This window comes from Peromyscus maniculatus, chromosome 9 (assembly GCF_049852395.1).
Source record: "Peromyscus maniculatus bairdii isolate BWxNUB_F1_BW_parent chromosome 9, HU_Pman_BW_mat_3.1, whole genome shotgun sequence".
NCBI lineage: Eukaryota > Metazoa > Chordata > Mammalia > Rodentia > Cricetidae > Peromyscus > Peromyscus maniculatus.
Genome location: NC_134860.1, coordinates 75,600,492 through 75,625,932, shown reverse-complemented (window position 1 = coordinate 75,625,932; position 25,441 = coordinate 75,600,492). Strand labels below are relative to the sequence as shown.

The 25,441-nt window shown below is 42.5% G+C and overlaps 1 protein-coding gene across 10 annotated transcripts in view; it reads right to left on the bottom strand.

Annotated features, from left to right (window-relative positions):
• Enox1 (ecto-NOX disulfide-thiol exchanger 1) overlaps positions 1 to 25,441 on the bottom strand; it is a 565,632-nt gene that overhangs the window by 157,088 nt on the left and 383,103 nt on the right. Inside the window, exon 2 of one of the 10 annotated variants that reach the window (XM_076545412.1) lies at positions 154 to 283. The exons of the other annotated variants lie outside the window; for them this stretch is intronic. The gene's annotated coding sequence lies outside the window, so the exon portion shown is untranslated. The remainder of the gene's footprint in view (positions 1 to 153; positions 284 to 25,441) is intronic. 10 annotated transcript variants of the gene reach the window in all.

The following is a 25,441-nucleotide window of genomic DNA, read 5'->3' as shown; positions in this document are numbered from 1 at the left end:
GTGTTTCTTGTTTCAGTTGGAAGGATGAATGGCTGAAACAGGAGTCTGGCTTTGGGGTCTTATGGTCCGGGATTTTACTTCTGAGATGAGCTTGTATATTTTCAGTACCAGGGACTGAACCAAGGACCTGGCACATGCCAGACAAGCGCTTACCTTCAGCATTCTTTTCCCTTTTTAATTTGAGACTCACTAAGTTGCCCAGGCTAGCCTTGAACTCATTTCATGGCCCTCAGACATGCTGCAGCTTCCATAGCTGGTGGCAGAGACTGGACAAGATGGACATCTGTGCCCGGACTTCCCTTCTGGACCAGAGCCACTTCCTGAGACTTAGAGACCGGCCCCCAGCCCCCAGCCTGCCCCCGACTTCCCTTCTGGACCAGAGGTGAGTCCCCGGGTCCAGCCCGGACCCCATCCCTGGGCACCAGCCACTGCGGGGAGGCCTGCACAGCTTGGCGCTGGGTTCTGGCCACCGGACAGCTCCCCTTCTAGCCCCACCGGGAGGGATCCCCTTTTCCAAGCCCCCCGACAGCCCCTGCAGTCTCCGCGCCCTGCCCCCACGCCCATCTGCCCGAGACCCCAGCCACTTCCTGAGACTTAGAGACCGGCCCCCAGCTCCCAGCCTGTCCCCGACTGCCATTCTGGACCAGAGCTTGCCCCTGACTTCCCTTCTGGACCAAAGAGTTGGACAGGAGAACTCCCTTTTGGACAAGAGAGTCTTCCTGAGTCTGTCAGCTCTTTGTGAAACAAGTACACTGATAAGACCAAGAAGGAACCACAAGGAGATGGGCAGACGTCAAGGCAGAAGTACATACAGCAAAATGAAGAGCAATACAGCATCACCAGAACCTAGCTCGCCTCCAACATCTAGACCTGAACACCAAAAATTGGAAGAAGCAGAAGAAAGTAGCCTTATGAGTAACTTCATGAAGAAGGTAGAGGCTTGTGTAGAGGAAAAGACAAGAAAATTGGAAGAACGATGTAAACAACTAGAGGAAAGGGCAAACAAATTAGAAGAAAACAATAAAGCCCTCCAAGAAAACAATAAAGTCCTGGAAGAAAACATTAAAGTCCTGGAAGAAAACAATAAAGCACTGAAAGAAAATCATGAAAAAGCAATGAAACAAACAAAGGAAACAGTCCAAGAACTGAAAAGGGAAATTGAAAAAATAAAAAAGACACAAACAGAGGGAATGCTGGAAATAGAAAACCTGAGTAAAAGATCAGGAACTTCGGATGCAAGTATAACCAACAGAATGCAAGAGATGGAAGAGAGGATTTCTGGCATTGAAGATACAGTAGAAGAAATAGTTCCATCAGTCGAAGGAAACACTAAAGCCAACAAAGTCATGAACCAAAATGTCCAAGAAATCTGGGACACCATAAAAAGACCAAACTTACGAATTATAGGGATAGAAGAAGGTGAAGAATACCAACTCAAAGGCACAGAAAATATATTCAACAAAATTATAGAAGAAAACTTTCCCAACTTAAAGAAGGAAATGCCTATGAAGATACAAGAAGCCTATAGAACACCAAACAGACTAGACCCCCAAAAAAAGTCACCTCGACACATAATAATTAAACAACTAAATGTACAGAATAAAGAAAGAATATTAAGAGCAGCCAAGGAAAAAGGCCAAGTGACCTATAAAGGTAAACCCATCAGAATAACACCCGATTTCTCAATGGAGACTTGGAAAGCCAGAAGGACCTGGACAGATGTAATGCAGACACTAAGAGACCATGGATGTCAGCCCAGACTAATATACCCAGCAAAACTTTCAATCATCATAGACGGAAGGAACAAGACATTCGAAGACAAAGCCAGATTTAAACAATACCTATCCACAAACCCAGCCCTACAGAAAGCACTAGAAGGAAAATTCCAACCGAGGGAAGTCAGATACACACTTGAAAACACAGGCAATAGATAAAGCCACAACAGTAAACCCCAAAGAAGAGAAGTACACACACTCTACCACCAAAAATAACAGGGATGAAGAATCACTGGTCATTAATATCCCTTAATATCAACGGACTTAATTCACCTATAAAAAGACATAGACTTACAGAATGGATACGAAAGCAGGACCCATCTTTCTGCTGCATACAAGAAACACATCTCAAATTCAAAGATAGACACTACCTAAGAATAAAAGGCTGGGAAAAGACTTTTCAATCAAATGGTCTTAAGAAACAAGCAGGGGTAGCCATCCTGATATCCAACAAAATAGACTTCAAACTAAAATCAATCAAAAGAGATCAAGAAGGACATTACATCCTCGTCACAGGAAAGATCGACCAAGATGAAGTTTCAATTCTGAACATATATGCCCCAAACACAAGGGCACCCACATATGTAAAAGAAACATTAATAAAGCTTAAACCACATATAAAACCCCACACATTAATAGTGGGAGATCTCAACACCCCACTTTCACCACTGGACAGATCTCCCAAATCGAAACTTAACAGAGAAATAAAGGACTTAACTGATGTCATGACCCAATTGGACCTAATAGATATCTACAGAACATTCCATCCTAACAAGAAAGAATATACTTTCTTCTCAGCACCCCATGGAACTTTCTCTAAAATCGACCATATACTTGGCCACAAAGCAAATCTCAACAGATACAAAACAATCAGAATAACCTCCTGTGTTCTATCAGATCACCATGGTTTAAAGCTAGATTTCAACAACAACAAAAACTACAGAAAACCTACAACCTCATGGAAACTGAATAATGCTCAACTGAATCACCAATGGGTTAAGGAAGAAATAAAGAAAGAAATTAAAGACTTCCTAGAGATCAATGAAAATGAAGACACCACATACCCAAACTTATGGGACACTATGAAAGCAGTGTTAAGAGGGAAATTCATAGCACTAAATGCCCACATAAAGAAGTTGGAGAAATCGCACACTAGTGAATTAACAGCACATCTGAAAGCTCTAGAACAAGAAGAAGCAAAGTCTCCCAGGAAGAATAGACGCCAGGAAATTATCAAAGTGAGAGGTGAAATTAATAAATTAGAAACTAAGAGAATAATACAAAAAATTAATGAAACAAAGAGTTGGTTCTTTGAGAAAATCAACAAGATAGACAAGCCCTTATCCAAACTAACCAAAAGACAGAGAGAGAGAATCCAAATCAACAAAATCAGAAATGAAAAGGGGGACATAACAACAGACATTGAGGAAATCCAGAGAATTATAAGGTCATATTTCAAAAACCTCTACTCCACAAAACTGGAAAACCTAAAAGAAATGGACATTTTTCTGGATAGATACCACATACTTAAGTTCAATCAAGACCAGATAAACTATTTAAATAGTCCAATAACCCCTAAGGAAATAGAAACAGTCATTAAAGGTCTCCCAACCAAAAAAAGCCCAGGACCAGATGGTTTCAGCGCAGAATTCTACCAGATCTTCAAAGAAGAGTTAATACCAATACTCTCTAAATTGTTCCACATAATAGAAACAGAAGGAACATTACCAAACTCCTTCTATGAGGCTACAATTACCCTGATTCCTAAACCAAACAAGGATGCAACAAAGAAAGAGAACTACAGACCGATCTCCCTCATGAACATTGATGCAAAAATACTCAATAAAATACTGGCAAACAGACTCCAAGAACACATCAGAACAATTATCCACCATGATCAAGTAGGCTTCATCCCAGGGATGCAAGGGTGGTTCAACATACGAAAGTCCATCAATGTAATACACCATATAAACAAACTCAAAGAAAAAAACCACATGATCATCTCACTAGATGCAGAAAAGGCATTTGACAAAATCCAACACCCCTTCATGATAAAAGTCTTGGAGCGATCAGGAATACAGGGAACATACCTAAACATAATAAAGGCAATATATAGCAAACCAACAGCCAACATCAAATTAAATGGAGAGAAACTCAAAGCAATTCCACTCAAATCAGGAACGAGACAAGGCTGTCCACTCTCCCCATACTTATTCAATATAGTACTTGAAGTTCTAGCCAGAGCAATAAGACAACATAAGGAGATTAAGGGGATTCAAATTGGAAAGGAAGAAGTCAAGCTTTCCCTATTTGCAGACGACCTGATAGTATACTTGAGTGACCCCAAAGATTCCACCCAGGAATTGATAAAGCTTATAAACACCTTCAGCAACATAGCAGGATACAAGATCAACTCAAAAAAATCAGTAGCCCTCCTATATACAATGGACAAAGAAGCTGAGAAGGCAATTAGAGATACATCACCCTTTACAATAGCCAAAAATGACATAAAATACCTTGGGGTAACACTAACCAAGCAAGTGAAGGACCTATATGACAAGAACTTTAAGTCCCTGAAAAAAGAAATTGAAGAAGATCTCAGAAAATGGAAAGATCTCCCATGCTCATGGATAGGCAGGGTTAACATAGTAAAAATGGCAATCTTACCAAAAGCAATTTACAGATTCAATGCAATCCCCATCAAAATACCAACACAATTCTTCACAGATCTGGAAAGAACAATACTCAACTTCATATGGAAAAACAAAAAACCCAGGATAGCTAAAAGAAACCTGTACAATAAAACAACTTCTGGAGGCATCACAATCCCCGACTTCAAGCTCTACTATAGAGCTACAGTAATAAAAACAGCCTGGTATTGGCATAAAAACCGACATGTGGACCAATGGAATCAAATTGAAGACCCTGACATTAACCCACACACCTATGGACATATAATTTTTGACAAAGAAGCCAAAAGTATACAATGGAAAAAAGAAAGCATCTTCAACAAATGGTGCTGGCATAACTGGATATCAGCGTGTAGAAGGATGCAAATAGATCCATATCTGTCACCGTGCACAAAACTTAAGTCCAAGTGGATCAAAGACCTCAACATAAATCCAGCTACTCTGAACCTGCTAGAAGAGAAAGTAGGAAATAGTCTTGAACGCCTTGGCATAGGAGATCACTTCCTAAATATAACACCAGTAGCACAGACACTGAGACAAACAATCAATCAATGGGACCTCTTGAAACTGAGAAGCTTTTGTAGAGCAAAGGATACGGTCAACAAGGCAAAGCGACAGCCTACAGAATGGGAAAAGATCTTCACCAACCCCACATCTGACAGAGGACTGATATCCAGAATATATAAGGAACTCAAGAAATTAGACATCAAAAGGACCAATAGTCCAATTGAGAAATGGGCTTTAGAACTAAACAGAGAATTCTCAACAGAGGAATCCCAAATGGCTGAAAGACATTTAAGGAATTGCTCAACTTCCCTAATCATCAGGGAAATGCAAATCAAGACAACTCTGAGATACCACCTTACGCCTGTCAGAGTGGCTAAGATCAAAAACACTGAAGACACTTTATGCTGGAGAGGATGTGGAACTAGGGGAACTCTCCTCCACTGCTGGTGGGAATGCAAGCTTGTACAACCACTCTGGAAATCAATATGGCGCTTTCTTAGAAAATTGGGAATCAATCTCCCCCAAGATCCAGCTATACCACTCCTGGGCATATACCCAAGAAATGCTCAATCATACCACAAGAGCACTTGCTCAGCTATGTTCATATCAGCATTGTTTGTAATAGCCAATACCTGGAAACAACCTAAATGCCCTTCAACTGAAGAATGGATAAATAAATTGTGGCACATATACACAATGGAATACTACTCAGCAGAGAAAAACAATGACATCACACGGTTTGCAGGCAAATGGATGGATCTAGAAAAAATCATCCTGAGTGAGGTAACCCAGACTCAGAAAGACAAATATGGTATGTACTCACTCATAGGAAGATGCTAGATGTGGAACAAGGATGACTAGACTGCTACTCACATCACCAGTGAGGCTACCTGGAAAACGGGACCCCAAAAAAAGACACGGAGAAATGGACGAGATCTACATGAATAGCCTGGTCATGAGTGGGAACAATGAAGGGCGACAGTCGAGGGAAAGAGTGGGAGATCCTAACTGGATCAAGAAAAGAGAGGGAGAACAAGGAATAGGAGACCATGGTAAATGAAGACCACATGAGAAGGTGAGAAGGGGAGGAAGCAGAGAGCTAGGGAGGCCCACGGAGATCCACAAAGATACCCCCTCAAAAGACTGCTGGCAATGGTCACGAGACGGCAGGAACTGATCTACTCTGGTGATGGGATGGCCAGACACCCAGATAGTGGTGCCATAAACCCCATCCAAGGACTGAGGAATCTGAAGGCAGACATCCACGGCTGGGCCCCTGGTGGAGCACTGGGAGTCTAATTAGTGAGTAAGAAGAGGGTTTATATGAGCGAGAATTGTTGAAACCAAGGTTGGATAAAGCACCGGGACAAATAACCAAATGAATGGAAGCACAGGATCTATGAACCAAAGGCTGAGGGGCCCCCAACTGGATCAGGCCCCCTGAACGGATGAGACAGTCATTTGGCTTGATCTGTTTGGGAGGCAGCTGTGCATTGGTGCCAGGTCCTGGGCTCGTTGCATAAGTTGGCTGTTTGAATCCTGGGACTTATGCAGGGACACTTGGCTCGGTCTGGGAGGGGGGAATGGACCTGCCTGGACTGAGTCTACCAGGTCAACCCCGGTCCTTGGGGGAGACCTTGATCTGGAGGAGGTGGGAATGGGGGGTGGGCTAGGAGGAGGGGTGGGCGAGAGGGGGAGAACAGGGGATTCTGTGGCTATTATGTTGAACTGAATGGTGTTGTAAAATAATAATAATAATAATAATAATAATAATAAAATAAATAAAAAAAAAGATGGACATCTGTGTGGTTCAGAGAATTTGCATTTAGGGTTTTAGTGGGATGACAGCTCAACTGATTAGCTTCATTCATTCATTCACTAATCCATTCAGCATTTCTTTAGCACTTACTACTACTGCAATCTACCAAGGATAACTGTAAAAATTCTTCACGTGGGGAATCACAGGGTTTGATGGGAAACCAGAGAAAAGGCTGAATACATGAGCCAAATCTAAGAGTTCTCCAGGAAAGCATGAGGAATTCCAAGGAACTTCCCCAGCTCTACCATGAGGAGGAGCACAGGACAAGTTACCATGGTACATTGAGAAAGCACAAGGTATCTTGCAGACCAGAAGGGACAGTGCCATGCAAGCTGGTGAGTGCCCTCATGCTTCTTGCTGGAGTGGCAGTTCCCTGCATGCCAGACATCTGACAGCTGGATCCTCGGCTGGGTGACTTGCCCCCATCCTCTCTTCTTTGCAGACTTTTCTCAAGTAGCGGCTTGATCTTGCTCTGTTGTTTTCAGTGGACACCTTAGGGAGGAGAGTCCTGTTTGAGGCGAGAATCTTTCCTCACTGGGGGGGGGGGGGAAATAAAGGCAGCTGGGTCTCTCCCAGATCAAAGCTGCATATAACTAGGTCGGGTGTGAGCAGAGGAGACAGGCTGGGGCTGGGGCTGAGGGGGACAGAGACGAGCTGTTGGTGCCAAAGCAGGTCTGGCCCAGGAGGCAGAACACTGTGTTCCAAGAGAGTAAAAAGGAGAGAGCAATCAGGGTAAATGAGAACATTGCAGGTTTCCCCCGGAGCCTGAGATGTTGATGAATGACTGAGCACACGGACTGCCAGTAGTCCACAGACCCAGCCCAGGCAGGGCAAGCATTCTAGGTCAGGAACCCTGTCCACACGTTACGGGGCACAGGTTACTCTGGTCCAGGGCTCTGACTCAGCCCATAGGGAATGAATGGGTTTAGCAATAAGAACTCAGGGCCAGAGGTTAAGAACTGCTAAGCATCTGGCAGGTTAGCTCTGTTGAGTCTCGGGCTGAAGAAGCAAGATAGGGTTTAGATGCCAGAAGCAAGGCCTGGGCTTTAGCAAAGGAGGCAGAGGCAGAGGTGCCACCCTACTTCTCAGGCATACAGCACAGGTCAGAGGGTGGGTGGGGCTTTGGGTTTTTTCTCCTGCCTGAGGCCAGAGTGTCTACAGGTTCTGACCTTGTGCTAGGTCCCAGGACTTGGAGAGGGGCAGAAAGATGGGATAGAGGGGCCTTGAAAAAACAGGCAGCATGACTTCTCCTTTATAAGATGAGTTACTGACTTCAACTAAGACTCATAATCAGGCTACTGGGGAGCCTGGTGATACACAAGGCATTCTGTTACATAGAGTTTAGAATGAAGAGATTTTCTCAGTGTAGTCTCCAGTTTCAACTGATGAACACTGCTTGTCTATAATGTCAGCACGTATACTGTAGTGGTTTGAATAAGAATGGTCCCCTTGCTCATATATTTGAATGTTTGGTGAAACTGCTTGGGAAGGATTAGGAGGTGTGGCCTTGTCAGAGGAGGTGAGTCACTGGGCTGGGCTTTGAGGTTTCAAAAGCCCACATCATCCCCAGTTAGTTCCCTCTGCCTCGTTCATTATTGTGGATCAAGATGTGAGCTCTCAGTCACTGCTCAATCTCTCGGTCTGCTGCATATGAAAGCACAGAATAAATATCTATTGTTTTTAAGCCACCTGATTTGTTATGGGAACGCTGGAAACCAGTATAAGGAGACAGTGTCAGGGAAGGGACCCTAAGGTGGTTAACAGTTGACTTTCCCTACCTTTTAGTTTTGAGACAGAGTCTTGCAATATAGCTCAGGCTTGCCTAGAGCTTTCTATGTAACCCAGGCTGACTTGAAATTTACAATCCTCCTGTCTCAGCCACCTATGTATGTTCTGAGATTACAGTCTCAACCTATTTCTTTAGAAATGATTTCTTCTAGTAAAGTGATGGGCATGTAAAAAAGTTATCTCCAAAATATGTTTATTGGGATGATAGGTGCAAAGATACTTCTAACTATTCTCTGAGAAAGAAATGCTCAGACCAGTTCCCTGGAGGCAGAACTCCCCTTAGGTTTTCCCTTTGTGAGGAAACAAACCTTGAAGATTGCTCCGGAGTCGCTGAGAACAAATCAGCTACACAGATTACATGCTAAGGTAACAGTGTACTTTATAAGATAAGTGAATGCAGGGTCTTTAGGGAAGTGAAATTGAAAACGTGCCTGTGATCTTTCTGGGGGGTGGAGCGGTATGCTCCCCATTTAAACCCAAGATGCGTATCCGACACGGGCCCCTCCAGCCTTGCCGTGTACAGTTTATAAACAGAGACCTCATTCCATCCATATAACCCTCTGGCTCCCTGACCGGGGATGTGGTGCTGCTGGAACGCGAGTGCAGCCGTCAACAGCCACTTTAAGTACTGTTGACTTGGGCGAGGAGGTTCGTGACCATGTTTGAAAAGAGGACATGACAGGAAGTGCAGACCATTTCAAAACTCCTGACCAAAACAAGCACAGAAAACCGACTCTTCAAAGATGGTCTGACGGATCTTTCCAGACACCTGGGTCCGGAGCCTGCATCTGAGACACCAGACGTGTTCTGAAGGAGGCAAGCGCTCACGAATGGTTGAGCTATGTGTTTGCACTGGGGGCCAGGCTAGGAGAACGCAGTCCCCGAGCACAGCCTGTGCACAGACCTGGGCTGCCACCATCGGTCTACCACACCACAGTGCCTAGGCCTGTTGGAACTCAGTCCTTTTTTTTTTTTCTTCATTTTTTAGGTGATAGAAATAGAAGCAGTTTATTAAATAGAAAAAAGGCACACCCCCAAGGGTAGAAGTAAAGTGGGTTAGTGAGCTAGGAAAGACAGATGCTTAAGAAGCCCTGACTGAAGGCAGGGTGTGCCTCAGACCCACAAACTGTGCTGGCGGGGAAGAGCTGACAGTGGAGCCGAGGTTCTGGGTCTGAGGAGTTTGAGGCCGAAAAGGGGTGGTCACTCCTCCACGGTCATAACCGAGTGCTGAAGAAATTAATTCCCAGAGATTAAAATGACTTTTCTAACGTTATGAAGCCAGTGAGTGTGGGCAGGGAGGGAGAACCCAGACTACCTGTGGACATGTCTAGGGACAGTGAATTCTGTGCGTGTCCTGAGGGGTTTCACACGTGAAACAGATCCTCTCACGCTGCTCGAGACCTAGTAACCTGTGGCTAAATCCATTTTCCTTACTCTGAACTCTGGGCTCCTGGGACCAGATCTAATTTTCTTTCCTACTACTGGTATTTTCCAGCAATGGTCACATCTAATTTCTCATTCTCTCTTCTTAGGCTCTGTTCTTCTCTCAATTAGTCCCTCCCTGGTCCTCATTCTGTATAAAATGACTAGATGGCTCTTCCAGAGTATTCTCACCCCTTCTCATTCACCAGCAAGCTTGACCTTGACCAGAGGCAGACGCAGAGGCAGACAAGGTCCATTTGCTGCCCTGTTTGGAAGGGACATTATCGTCTGCTTTTCTGGCAGGTTCTTGGTCTGTAGAAATAACTTATGAGGCGAGTCCACCTGAACTCTCTTCCCCATATTTATTCCCTCCAAAACTTTTGCTTTTTGTTAACTTCTAGTTTGGAGAACTATTGCCAAGTCTTGGAGACGTGTGCGGGATTTCACTGAGGTCCTGGTGTGAGAATATCACGTGGACATCACTTCCCAGCTCCCACCACCTTCCTTGTTTCTGCATCTCCCTCCTGCAGTCTGCAAACTCCCCACAGGGCCAGACACCTGCCCCTCCTCTGTCCCAACAACCCAGAGAAGGTTACAGAACTTCCTGTAAGGTCATCGCCCTTCCGCTTAGCTACTGGACAGAAGCTCCGCAGATGGTGATGGGCAGGCATATGCTAAGCCCAGTTACAGCCTGCCTTTGAAGAGATTTCTGGATCATTTTGTTCACTCTCCTTCCTAATTTAGGTTCTCATTAGCCCATGTCTAAAGCACTGTAAAGGCCTCTTTGTAGCTCCGGCATCTCCTTTCCCACCTCTTCACCCTCCCCCCCCCCTTCCTTCCTCCGCCTTCTGCTCCCACATCCCGCTCAGACTCATGGCCTGAGCTCAGCTAGCAATCAATGCCCATGAGGGACCCACTAGAATAGGGCCTAATTGGGGCCTCTAAATGACTTCTTTCAAACTTCTTTCCACATCCCCATCTCATTAGCTGATGATTAATTTTCTCTCTGTATGATGTTATGTTAAGTGACTTTGTGCAGTGGGGCTGTTACATAATGATAGGAAAAAGAAAAAGAAAACCTAAACAATCTCTTGATGTGTTCTCTGCTTTGTCCAAGCTAATAAGCTTTTGGTGCCAGAGCTGACAGCAGAGAAAAAAAAAAAACAAAACAAAAAAAAAAACAACCAAACCAAAAAAACAAAACAAAACAAAACAAAAAAAAAACATTGAGTTTTGAGAAACGAACACATAGTCAAGCACCTAAGAAATATTTTAAATTATTCACATCTATTTTTACGTTACTCTATCTCTCTAAGGGGTAAGACCCCATCTGTATACTGAAAGATAAAGCAAGCCATGCTAGGATGCTTCTTTCTGGTGTGCAAAATGTCCTTGTCTTACAGGGTTCCTCCCTTTGTTTGAACTCAGGCAAAGAGCCTGCCAATGCCCTGATGATGTAAGCAGTTAGCTACGCATAGAGAGGTAGGCCTCTGCAGCACGTGGGTATCTACAGAGGGTCTCCCCTTTGAAGTCTGAGTCTTTCCAAGGCAATGTGCATGGATTAGCTTTGTGACTTTTTTTTTTTTTATCAACCTCACTTTCAGTTTATGGAAGCAGCTTACAGATAGATAACATCTCATAAGTTAAACAAAAGAACAAAGGAAAACTTGTTCAATATTTAACTTAAAAAATTTATAACATCGCCTACGTAATTTATATAGGCTTCAATTTCAACTTCCTATCAGAAGGGGTTAAAACAATATGGAAATGATCTCTTTAAATAACATCAGCATATGGCTGTGGACTTGCAGAAAAAATGTAAACACCGAGTGGGCTTCAAATCATAGGTAAGTATCATGCTGCCATTCAGAGGCATGGCCAACGAGAGCTGGGTGACTGAACTGTCACTCTGTCTCAGGGGCCAGTACAATCCTTGCTCTACGGTACCACGTTCTGTAGCTTATTGGTTAAGGGAATGAAAGAGATGGTGACATTTACAGAGTCACAGGGTTCATTCTCTAGGGACAATCAAAAGCAATATTTGGTTGTTCAGTCCACAATGTCACGGCATAAGTTGACATACGATTCTAAGCCCCTAACACCTGGCATTCCTTACATTTCTCTTGATCCTCAGATAGCAAGAACGATAAGGGCTCTGTTAGCCGTTCATCTTAGGATCACCGTGGGAGGGCAGCTTTACAGGGAGATGAGGAGCGCGAGGAGAGTGCAGCCAGGGTCAGAGGGCAAAGGTGGACGTGGCTCTGCACGCTCAGCAGTATGACACCCTGAAGTCAGACCTGCTCCCCACCCCTGGAGCTCATAGCTATAGCAAGGAGCACTTGAACTCACAGTAATGAGTCAGGGGAGCAGGAAGGTAAGGAGAATAACATTTAAATCCACTTAAAAAACCATTTAAAGCCACACAGGCTGTCCCCTGTCAGTCAGATTGGGAGTGCTTAGAACACTTAGAAGAGAATAGCTCTCTATACCACACACAACTTAAGGAGCAACATGGAACTTAACCAGAAAAGACTTAAAAGGAAAATCTTGGAGTAAAGGTCAGTGGTGGCTCACCAGCTCATACAAGGCCCCATGTTCAAGCCACAAGGCCACAATAAATGAGCAGACATAAAAATAAGTCGGAGTTCACATGTCTCCTGTCAAAATTGTAACTAGAGTTGAGGATGGAAGGACAGAAGAGAAATCAGAGGGAAAGACACCTTAGACAGGTAGTGAGGCCAATTCCAGGTTCAAGGACAGATTCTCCTGCTTCACTGACTCTCTGTGCCTTATCTCTCAGTCTGCAAAACTAGCAAAGAAAGACTTAGCAGACAAAGTCATTCTGTGGGTTAAATGACTTAAACTATGCAAAGGGTTTCAAAGCATGCCGGACACACAGTAAACACCAGGTAAATATTGGCTATCATTTTGATAATGAATAGTGCATGTGTATCTGTGTGTGAAACATGTGTGCATACCACATAATATGCACACTCTTTCAGAAAGGTTAGAAGTTACAACCAGGCTTCATTCCAGCTGTGCTCATTGCCATGTTCTGCATTTCTGTTTTTCTAAGAAACTTGGATTTTCCTTAGTAATTCCAGTGGTGTGTGTGTGTGTGTGTGTGTGTGTGTGTGTGTGTGTGTGTGTGTGTGTCTGTGTGTGTGTCTGTGTTGTGGTATGAGTGTATGTGTCTTACAAATTGCTTCAGTGTGTGGTCATGTTTTATGGTGTATATTGGGGGAATTATTAAGGCAACTCCATGTAGTTAAAAAGGCTTATTTTGGGGTAGCTTACACAGTAAAGGGATTGGTTACAGGATTCCGGGAGAGGTGGAGTGCAGTCAAGCGGTGTTCTCTAGAGAACTCTGCTCGGTCTACCATTTAGCATCCAGGATCAAGAGGAACCAAGAGACCTAGCACGTCTGGATATTGGGTCTTAAGGGCTCCCATCTTGGCCCCACCCCAGGGGCAGGTCATAGGTAGGCGTGGTAGTTACTGGAAGCCTCACTAGGGGCAGTACTTCCAGGTCAAAGCTGGAACAACTGCCCACTACAGGTGTATACTAACATTAAGAAGTAATTGGGAGCCGGGCGGTGGTGGCGCACGCCTTTAATCCCAGCACTCGGGAGGCAGAGCCAGGCGGATCTCTGTGAGTTCGAGGCCAGCCTGGTCTACCAAGTGAGTTCCAGGAAAGGCGCAAAGCTACACAAAGAAACCCTGTCTCGAAAAAAAAACCAAAAAAAAAAAAAAAAAAAAAAAAAAAAAAAAAAAAAAAGAAGTAATTGGGAGGAAGTCTGAAGGTCTTTTAGGAAAACAACTGAAAAGTCACTGTCATTAAATTTCCCTAAAGCAAAAATCTGCCCAAGGGCCAAATATTAAAAATTTCCTTTTCCCAGGACCCAAGCTATCTCTCTGCACTTGGGATGTGATGTGCTCTTTCCTCTAGATTCTCTCTAGGCTTTCTCTGTCAGAAAGATTTAGAAGTCACAACCAGACACTCCAGCTGCCCTCATTCCCACGTTCTACATTTCTGTTTTCCCAATAAAGTTGGGATTTCCTTTGTAATCCCATTTTATTCATCTAAATGAATGCCTACCTTATGCACATTTGCATATGCATACCTTTATACTAAATTAAAATTGAGCGGCAGCAGGCGTAGAGAACACTTTGTCACACCTCTAGGCCTGGATGGCTTTAATATTTATGCAGTGTATCTATCTTACTGTAGATGGTACCAGTGCCAGCTCCTGTCTCCTGTAACTAGTTACTTCTGGTAACATCCTGAATATTCCTATGGCTAAATTTCCAGAGAAGTAAAATAATGTAGAATAATGTAACTAACACATTTTGGCATCATAGCTGAGGAGTATTCCTCAGTGACCGGTTTGATGGCTCTTTCTGCCACAGCATGGGTCAATTGCTACCCAACATTAGAAATCTGAGGTATAATCTTTCACATGAAAGACAAACTCCAAACATTTTTCTTTTTTTCTGGGCATTTCAGGGTTGAAAGCAAGGATTATCACTGAGATGTCCATTTTGAACTAATTATTTTCTCCCCAGTGGTCAATGTGAAGAATCTTTTTGCTCTCCATTCAGAGGGTTTCATCTCATTCTCATACCGAGAACATTTAGTTTCGAATAGGTCTTAATCCTGTATGTAATGCTAGATTTTCAGAATCTGGGCATAGTCATTATGTGTGCTGGTCTAGAACACATTTCTCTATGATCTTTCCTTCTTCTATAGATAAATAAGGAACCTGAGATTGGAAAGACTGAAGGCATTTGCTCAGTAACCCGGAATCACAGAAGGGACAGTATATGGTCCACTCCATCCTGACCACAATGAGTGTCTACCTGCCTTTGGCTTCTATGGAGAGAGGAGGCAGTGAGCAGATGGGAGAAGCAGGAAGCTTCAGCCCTATGTCCACCTCAGGCTGCTTGGTTCAGACGTAAGGAAAAACCCTGCCCTGCCTACTTCCTAGCATTTATGTAACTGTCAGGTTTGTATGACGGATATTTATGTGCCAGCAATTTACAAACAGTTAATCAATACAAAAATGTAAATTATAGTTTGGATTTTTTTCCCTACTTCAATATCCTTTGGGATGCCACAGTAGTGCTAAGTGAGTGCCTGTCTTGAGCAGAAACAGAATTCAATATGTTATTCTGTATGTCAGTGTGATTTAAAGAGTATATAGAAACATGATGAGTGAGGATGTGGAGGAAAAGGAGGGGAGAAAGATGAGTTCTCATTCTTCTCATTGCAATCCGTGGTTCTCGGTAGAACTATGCCATTGTCCATGGTAGGACTCTCTAGAAAGTTTTGTGTTAATAGCTGGGAAACTAAGGAGCTTTACTTTTTCATTTGATTGCTCCCAAGTCCTTCTGAGATACGTGTTCACTAAACATTTATCCATAACCTAAAAGTTCTAGGCCATGTGCTAGAGGTACAGAGACAGGTCAACATCCAGAGTCCAAGGTGTTCCGGGTCCACTGTGATACAAACACAGCGGCCCAGGGCTATGACAGAGAGTGGTGACAGGATCAGGCAAGCAAACACCCAATGAAGGAGAAGGATGAGTCTTGAGCTACAAGGGGCCTATCTTGGTGCACGCTATCCGTGTGACGAAGCCACTGTGTCTGTATCCAAGCACAGAGCGTTCTGTGGATCCATATCTGGGTCAAAGAGCAGCTGTGCCTGGGGCTTGAGTTGCCCTCTCAGAAGCACGGTATTTACTTTATTTATCTTTCTTTATCTGTATTATTACATGCCTTTCTCTTCTTCTCAACACAGGGGCATTCTGTATCAGAGGCCTTCTCAGACTGAGTATACATCAGACGCGCCCATGGGTGCAGGACAGAGGTTGCAAAGAGTAGATTGTAGACCTTTTTTCTTTGCAGAAACAGAACAAGGGCCAGCTGATCTATATCTGCTGTTGCAACTGAATGAGGGTGTCCATTTGCCAGCATAGAAATGGTAGCTTGGGCATTCATGCCTTTATTCAATTATGTTTTCTTGACTGTAACAAAACCAGATCCTTTCATTTTTTTTTTTTTTGAAATACATTTGGTCAGTCAGTCAAAAAATGTTGAAAACCCTATCGTAAGTATTTAACTTTCTTCCACGGAGTGATGGAGCAGACACAAGGGAAGTGAATTCCTTCTGCATTGGGCTTTTGTTAAACAGAGCCAAGTAAGGCTGAAAGAAAAGTGGTAAGGTAAAATGAATGTGCACTGGGGGATCTGCCTGGGTCTCTCTGTTCAGTAGCTTTTTCCCTTGTGTTCCAAGCTAGGAAGCCATAGGCACTCATTGCTTACTGTCTTCAACAGACACTGTGTTGGAGGCATGTTTGGTGGCAGGAACACAAACAGGTGACTATGAGTAAACACCCACTTTGCTGAAAAGGAAAATTAAAACCAAAATCCCAAAAAGAGACAAAAGGGCTGTGTGTTGGTTACAACTTGACCACATTTAGAATTAACCAAAACCCAAAATTGGCAGGGCACTCCTGTGAGAATTTTTTTTTTTTTAATTTTGCTTAATTAAATCATTTGAACTGGGATGATCCATTCTAACCTGGATCTTTGAGGTGGGAAAACACACCTGTAAGCCAGATCTTTTGAGGTGGGAAGAACAACTCTAATCTCAGCCACACCTTCTGCTGGCAGCCTACTACATAAGAACAGGGAAGAAGGAGGCTCTTTCTCTTTGCCTGCTCACCCTCGTTAGCAAGTCCATTCACTGGCACTAGAACATACTTCTTCAGAATGCCAGCATATACTGAAGAGCAGCTGAGATTTCCAGCCCCGTGGTCTGAACAATTACTGGATTCTTAGATCTTCCATACATAGGCAGTCACTGTTGGATTAGCTGACCCACAGCCTGTAAGTCATTCTAATAAATCTCCATTTATATGTATGTATCTCTCTCGGTCTGTCCCTGTTTCTCTAGATTCACACTATAAGTTCTGTTACTCTAGAAAACCCTGACCAGTAGAGGGTACCGTCGCCAGAACGAGAACAAAAGCCCATGTGGAGAGCCTAGGGTCTAATCTCGGAGGACAATGCCAGAGAGATCAAGTCCTACAAAGTCTCTGTCACAACGCGCCCTCTGCCCCTGACGTTATCTGTCCGGGCAGGACCAGGCCATCACTGCCATGCTAACATCCTAGGAGCAAACAGGCCTGAGTGGGGAACATGTAGGTAGGTTAGGCCACTCCTAAGCTCGACTAACTGAGTCCTGGCCACTCTTCCTCTGCCTCCTCTCCTGGGCTGGGCTGCCTTCCTCTGGCCTCTCCTTTGGCTCCCTCCTGAACAGATTCCACTTCAGAAGGACACAAGGTCACCCATAAGGCTCACTACTCAGGGTTGTCCTCCCATCCCACTGTATACTTATGATTCTTTTGGATTACCTGCCCTTCTGACTTGGGGATGAATTATCGTCTAGGAACCAGTCTGCCATCGGCAGAACCCCATGGCTGGCCCGAATGCCTCCCTCCGGGTGGGTCACTGAGAAAGGTATGGAGAGAAGGGAGTCCTCATTTCTACTCAGTGTTCCAGGTGCCAGGCAAGGTGTAAGGCAAATTTCCACACCCTATCCCACCGAAGGCTCATGAAGACCATGCAGGAGAATTTAAAGAATGGGGAACTTAAAATCACTGTGAGCTAAAAAGGCAGAGTCCGAGGACTGGAGACGCAGTTCATCAGATAACAGCATGAAGTGCTCTTGCAGAGGATTTGAGTTTGGTTCCTATCACCTACATCAAGCTGTTAACAATTGCCTATAACTACAGCTCTGGCGGGGAGTGGGGATCCTCTGCTTCATGGGCACCTGCACTCACTTGTATATATCTTCACACAGATGTACCACCATGCATATAATTAAAATAATATTAAGATTAAAAACAGTCTGTCAGAGTCAGAACTCAAATCTAGAGCACTCCTTTTGCATGGCTCTTTGCGTCTCATCAGAGCCGTCAGTGACAAAACTGAACAATAAGGGTTATGAGATTTGGCCACTACATAAGACATGAGTGATCTTTACCTGGTAAACACAAGTATGACCATATCATTGTTTTCAGGCCAGCATCTGCTCTGTTTGGTCAGTACCCAAGACCTATCAGTTTTAAATATTTGGGTATCATTGTTGCTATCATCAAAATGGAATACATGTCAAATAACAGATGTTTGACTTCTACTTCCAGCAAGGAGAGAGTAAACTGTGCTTGGATATACTCTCCCACCTGAATCCACTAAGAACCCAGATAAAATGTATGACACGTGGTTTTCAGATACTGGACATCAGACAGTGCAAGGTAATGATTCCTGAGAGGAGAGGATCAAAGAAAGGGACTGTGTGATGGTGTGGCGTCCTGCCAGGAGAGGCATCTCCTCTAACACAGGGGGACACAGCCCCGAAAGAGCACAACAGTTCCCCCAAGTATAGATATAATTGCTCATCTTTGCAGTAGCCAAGGTATTTTATGGGTCAGGATATCAGAGACAAAACACACACACACACACACACACACACACACACACACACACACACACACACACACACGATCAGAGAAAACAATTCATTAAGACAATGACGGTCAGGAGGAGCTTGTGGTCTCTGTCATCTCCATTGGCTACAGCACAAAGCCTTGTAATCCCTGGGTTATCTGGCAGAATACCGAGACCGCCATTGCCTAAGTAGCAGGGCCCTGATGAAAGCCTCTCTGACCTCCCCTAATAAACTTCAAAATGTCACACTGCTTTGTACTGACTTAAATGTGTTGATGTGCTCTGGAGCAGACCTCAAGTATATTTATGGGGCTACAAAAAATATCTAGCTCTCAACGTGGTAAAATTTACAGCACCTGGCAACCAATGAAACATTGCCAGATGTGACAAACTAAGCCTTGGATCTCTGAACATCTTATTTTATATGTCAAAGAGAATTAGGCTGCAGGTGGCACTAATCAGCTGACCTTCTGATAGATTAATTCTAGGGTATCTCAGTGGACTTCATATTACAAATGTCCTCAAAAACAGGAGACAAAAGGGAAGAATCGAATGACTTGATATGAGAAAGAGCCTGTTCTGGCCTTACAGGTGGAAAGACCATGAGCCAAAAAATCGAATGCTTACAGACTTCAGAAAAGGTACAGAAACAAACTCTGGCCTGGAACCTTCAGAAAGGGACACAGCCATGGTGATGCCTTGATTTCAGCCACATGAGCGCTACATAGGCTTTAAACCTACAGAACTGTAGGGGTCAGTTGGCACTGTTTTGAACTACCTTGTTTGTGTTTACTTATTCTAGCATCAATTTAAAAGGAAGCAGATACACAAAAAAGCAGGAAAACACGACCTAGGATCAGGAGAAAAAATCACTATAAATATTAAATCACACATTAAACAACCTTGGTACACAAATAAATGGTAGTAACGGTGTTCTGTATGGTTAACAGGGCAGAAGACAGACTAAAAATGTTAGCTACAGATAAAACTTCCAAAAAAATGTGTAGACGATGAGAGTACGAAGCAGAGAGTAGTCACCTGCTAAAATGGAAATGCTAAAATTAAATGGAGAGCAGACATTTTATTTAAAAGTTAGTGAACTTGGGTAACAGCAAAAGAAACTATCAAAAATGAAACAATAATATAAAAACACATCAACTAAAACATTAGTGAGTGGAGAGAAAACTTCAAGCAGTCTAAAGTATTTGTTCAGAAAGTTATCTGAAGAAAGACGATTGAAGATTATTCAAACTTGATGGAAACTATATTCATACATCAGAAAAGCTCTAGAACATTTAATGCAAGACACATGAGTAAGAGTGCATGAAGATACACGATAATCAAGTTACTCAGAACTGACAATGAAGACAAAGTTCTCAATGCATCAAGGAAAAAGATACATGAACACATTTCTTGATGGAAACTGTGTAAGAAGATTCTGGAGTAGCACTTCTAAAGATGTACAAGACAAGCAAAAGAGCAACATACACAGCCCAGGGAAAATCTGTCAAAAATGAAATCAACAGATAGCTGTTTTCAGAGATGCTAAGTTCAAAGAAATCCATCATCAAATCCATAAGGAGTATTGAGGAGGAACTCCCAAGAGACAAATTATGTAAGCCAAAGGATGAATTATATAAGATATGTCTTGACCCACAAAAATAATGAGTAAAAGAAATGGTAAATATGTGTGTGTGTGGTTGATTATATAAAACTTTTAGTGGGCAAAGGCACTTGCTGCCATGCCTGATGTCTTAGTTAGGATTTCTATTGCTGGGATAAAACGCCATGACCAAAAAGCAAATTGGGGGGGGGGGAAGAAAGGGTTAATTTGGCTTACACTTCCATATTGCTATTCATTATTGAAGGAAGCCAGAAAAGTCAGAACAGGATCTCAAACAGGGCAGGATCCTGGAGGCAGGAGCTGATGCAGAGGCCATGGAGGGGTGCTGCTTACTGGCTTGCTCCCCTATGGCTTGCTCAGCCTGTTTTCTTGTAGAACCCAGGACTACCAGCCCAAGATGGCACCACTACAATTGGCTGAGCCCTCACCCATTGATCAGTAATTGAGAAAATGCCTTACTGTGGATCTCCTGGAGGCATTTCCCTAACTGAGGATCCCTCCTCTTTGATGACTTGAGCTTGTTTGTGTCAAGTTTATTAAAAAAAAATCCAACAACAACAACAACAACAACAACAACAACAAAACAGTAATTACACCTGATGATGACCTAAGTTTGATTCCTGGGACTCACATGGAAATGGAGAGAAATGACTCCCACAGTTAGCCTACTCATCACTATCTATGAATCATGTCATTCATGTGCATGTGCAAATGTGTGTGCATGCATGTGCATACACACAAAAAATAAATAATAAGTAAAAGATAATTGACTGAAAATATAAAACTAGTATTATTTGTGGTTTATAATATATGCAAAAGTAAAATGTATAGGAAGAGTAATAAATAGGACAAGAGCGTGATCAGACATGAAATAGTCAAGAATAGAGATAGTTATAATCACAGATACTACAAAACAAGGAAGAGCTGGGTGGTGGTGGTGCACACCTTTATTCCCAGCACTTGGGGAGGCAGAGGCAGGCAGATCTCTGTGAGTGCCAGGCCAGCCTGGTCTACAGAGTGAGTTCCAGGACAGCCAGAGCTACACAGTGAAACCCTGTCTTGAAAAAAAAAAAAAGGAAAAAAGAAAGAAACACTCGTATCAATCATGGAATAGACAAAATCATTCAGTAAAATAAAATTTTAGTGCAGTCATACTGATGATCATAGTAAAAGGAAATGGTTTAAAAATCCCAATTAAAAAGCAGGCCTCACCAGATTGAATTTAAAACAGTGAGAGCCAGTTATATGTTGCCTAAAAGAAAACATTTTGAATATGACATCACAAACAGGCTAAAAATAAAAGAACTAAAAGACTAGACCATGCAAATACCAGTAAATAACAGGCTAAATTGGTTTCAGACAAAAAATTATTACTATATGTAAACATTCATTTCTTTGTGATCAAAAGATGAATTATCAAGTGAATATAAGTATCTCAAACATTCTGTAATGAATAATAGAATTGCAGTTAAAAACTAATAGAATAGAAAAGTGAAATTTATACAAATCAATATTCTATAAATATCAACCCCCTCTTAATAACTGCTAAAATGCATAGACAGAAAATCAGTAGATATAGAAAATTTAAACACCACTGGCAACTAGTCAACATAACTGACATTTATAGAATGCTTGAGTCAACAGCAACATAAAACATTATCTCTGTCTTTTTCTTTATTTTTTTACATACACATGGTACACTTATCAAGATTGGTTACATTCTAGGCATAAATAAAGTCGATAATATAGACACAAATCACACATAGAATTCGTATTATTAGTCTACAAAGAGATCAAATTAGAAATTAATGATAAGAAGATACCTAGAGAATCATCAAGTAATTGGAAACTAAACAACACATTTCAGAATAACCTGTAGGTCAGAAAGAAACCAAAAGGGAAATTAAAAAAGCATTTCACACTAAATGAAAATACAACACACAACCCCCCTTGGGATGCAGCTAAGGAAGCATTAGCAGAGAAGTTCACAGCACTCAACGGCTCTGGGAGAAAAGCAGGAAGGCTGCGGAGCACTGACAGTGGTTCCTCCTGAGAAAACCAGAGAGAGAGCAGCAAACCAAAGCCAGGACAGGGGGAACCAGGAAAAGATAAAGACAGCAGGAGTCAATGGACTATGAAAATAAACACCAAAAAAAATCAAGCCAGGCACCATGTTTTGTGTGTGAAGATCAGTGAAATGAAGAAAATTGTAGTGAGCCATCGAAGGAAAAGGGAGGATTCAAACGTACTGATAATAGATGCGAGAAAGGTGACAGAGCTAAAGACCTTACATTATCAAGTATAAAGGAATGCTATGTCAAGAAATATGACAAGTAAAATCAAGAAATACACCAAGTACTGAAGTCAATGGAAGAAATAATTTATGTAGCCAGTTATCTATTAAAGAAGTTGAGTTTCTATATATAACTGTTCATATAAAGAAAGTCTAACTTAGATGGCCCCAGTAGGGAATTAACCTTGGAAAAAGTAAAGAAAAAGAAATACTGATTATATGCAATCTTTTCCAGATACACGAAAAATGGTGTGTGTGTGTGTGTGTGTGTGTGTGTGTGTGTGTGTGTGTGTGTGTGTGAATGCATGTGTATTACTTGACAACTGACTTTAGGATTCTATCATTCCTCTGATACCAAAATCAGGCAAAAACAGAAGGAAAGAAAATTATAGGCAACATCTATCATGAATTTTTATGTAAAATTTGCATCTAAGCTTTTGGCAAATTGAATCTAATGATCTATATAAATGATAATGTCTCATGAACAAATAGAAAATACAAGGCTAGTTTCACATTAAACACAACAACCACCACAACAAAACCAAATGAAATTACACCACACCAGACTAAAAAGAAAAGATGTACATCATCTCAATAGGTACAGGGAAGCATCTGGCAGAGTACAGCGTCCTTTTACTTAGCTAAAGAAAACTTCCCATGGGAAACTTCCTCTGTGTGATAAAGACATACCTTCACTACCTGTCAGTATGTACATACCAGAAGACTAGAAACCAGGCAAGGATGCCACCTCTTAACATGCACATTCACCTAGTGGCATACAGGGCAACAAGGGTCACTCTCAGAATAACTCTTTTTAATGAATGAAAGAAGTCAGGCATTGAGTAAATCCCATCGAGTTCCATTCATATGAAAGTTTGTCATAAAAATAATTACAGACAGGCAGAAGAGAAGTGGTTCCCTAGGAATGTGATAGAGTGGAGAAAGAGTGTGAGGCATGAATAATACAGAAGGAACTGTGAACTATTTAGCATGACTAATAAGTTTCCTATTTTGAAAGTGACAATTTCACAGGCATATGTACATAGGCTACAGCTGATCACATGATAGAGCTTAGGTATGCTGCACTCATCATATGTCAGTCATACTTCATTAAACAGTAACATGTCCCTTAGATCATCTGTATATTGAAATCACTGCCACAGTGACAAGTAAGACCCACACAGGTCTATGTCTCAGGGTGTACTTGATTTATTTATAGGTGGGAATTGCTGCTATTCTAACACCAACTTAAAAACTATCAGATGTGTTCAAATAAAGCTTCTTGTGTACAGTAAAGGACACTTAATAGATCTCGATAGAAACACAGTCAGCTACATGCCAATTCTACGATCTTACAAATCAATAAGAACTGTATTTTGGATTATGAATGAGCAGAACACAATCTGGCATGAAGGATGGCCCCCAAACCTCAGAAGAGTTTGAGAACTGTAGATGATTTGGGAGGGTTAGATTAATTCTCACCTTCAACTCAATCCAAGAGAGAAAATGTCTCTCAAGTAACATAAAAACTTGTAAGACTTAAGATGTCACTGTACATCTGAATTTATTCCATAGAAATTCTTCTCCCAATGTGCTAAATTTCAAGACTTTCTTGGAGCTGTGAGCAGAATGAGAAAGCACAGATGGCTGAAAGTCACAGTCATAAAGATTCAAGGCAAGCAAACCTTAAACTCTATTCGTGATTAAAATACAGTTGAGGCAGGAAGTATCATTCTCCTAGGCACAAAGGGGAGTATGAAGCTAGAGTTGCTAGGGACAGTGAATATTTTAATTGTATCACTTTGGTTGACAACCCATTGGAAGCTCACACATGGCTCTGATGTTTCCTTTAGAAGTAACACCTTAAATAACTTCTAGATGCTCAATAAATAGGGTCTATTGAGGTATGACAAAGAAACAGTTTCCATGGCATTATCCACAAAGGCTTCCCTCTGTCTCCTGTGGCCACTGTTGCTAGGATTTCAATTACAGGAAGGGTTCTAGGCCAAACAAGAAATGACACTATGCCCATGGACAGCAATTCTCCTGACATGGGGGAGCCAGTCTGTTGTTGGCAGATCACATGGATTTATTTGTCAATGGCTTTGCTCCTTCTGGAAATCCCCTGCGGGTTAATGGCACTCAACTGAGAGCACCCCTCTTCCCTCCTTCCAGCAGGCATTTTGACATCTTTCTAAAGTAAATGTCCCAGAATGTAGAGGCTTCCACTACAAGAAGGCCGAAGGAGAAAATGCCCAGGGCTGTCAGCTGTGGAGCCAGAGTGCCTATGTTCACGCTCCAGTCACACCACCCTCTGTGTGACTCCCAGGAGACTCTGGAGCACCTCTGGGCAATCATGTACTAACTTGTAGAGGCGGGGCAATCATAGCACCTACTTCACTGGGTGAGGAGTAGACAGGGCTGTAACTATAAGATGCTTAGGAAAACGCCTGGTTTGTAAACAACATGTGCAATCACTGCTTCTTATTAACACGGCTCTGCTGCCCCACAGCACGTGCGGAGCCTGGGTTATGGTGGCGCGTCTATACTGTTTTCCTATGGTGAGCACACAAGCAATACAAAGGAGGCACTTCCTTGAATGATGCAGCAAAACCTTCTAGAAAGGAGAACTGGACATGACCGGCTTCTCAAATATCATGGTCTGCAGTTACAGCACAAAGGCTTTGGATCCTTTCTGCACACACTACCTCACATAAAGGGTACCATGACAGTATCTTATTCTTTTTACAACATCATGCAGAGGATACCAGACCTCGAATTTTGAAACTTAGGCCAGAGAAGATGAAAGACGAATCACTTGCCTCAGCCCTCATGGCTGGGAAGAGCATTTCTGGATGGAACTGTCTGGCTCTCAGCCTATAGGCTTCCTGCTATGTCGTGTGGCTTTTCAGTCCAAAAGGAAGTGGTATTTTCTGAGCAAAGGCATTTAGGAGGAAAACAAATCTGTTAGGAGGCAGACTTTCCAACAATGCACAGACTCTGAAGCCAT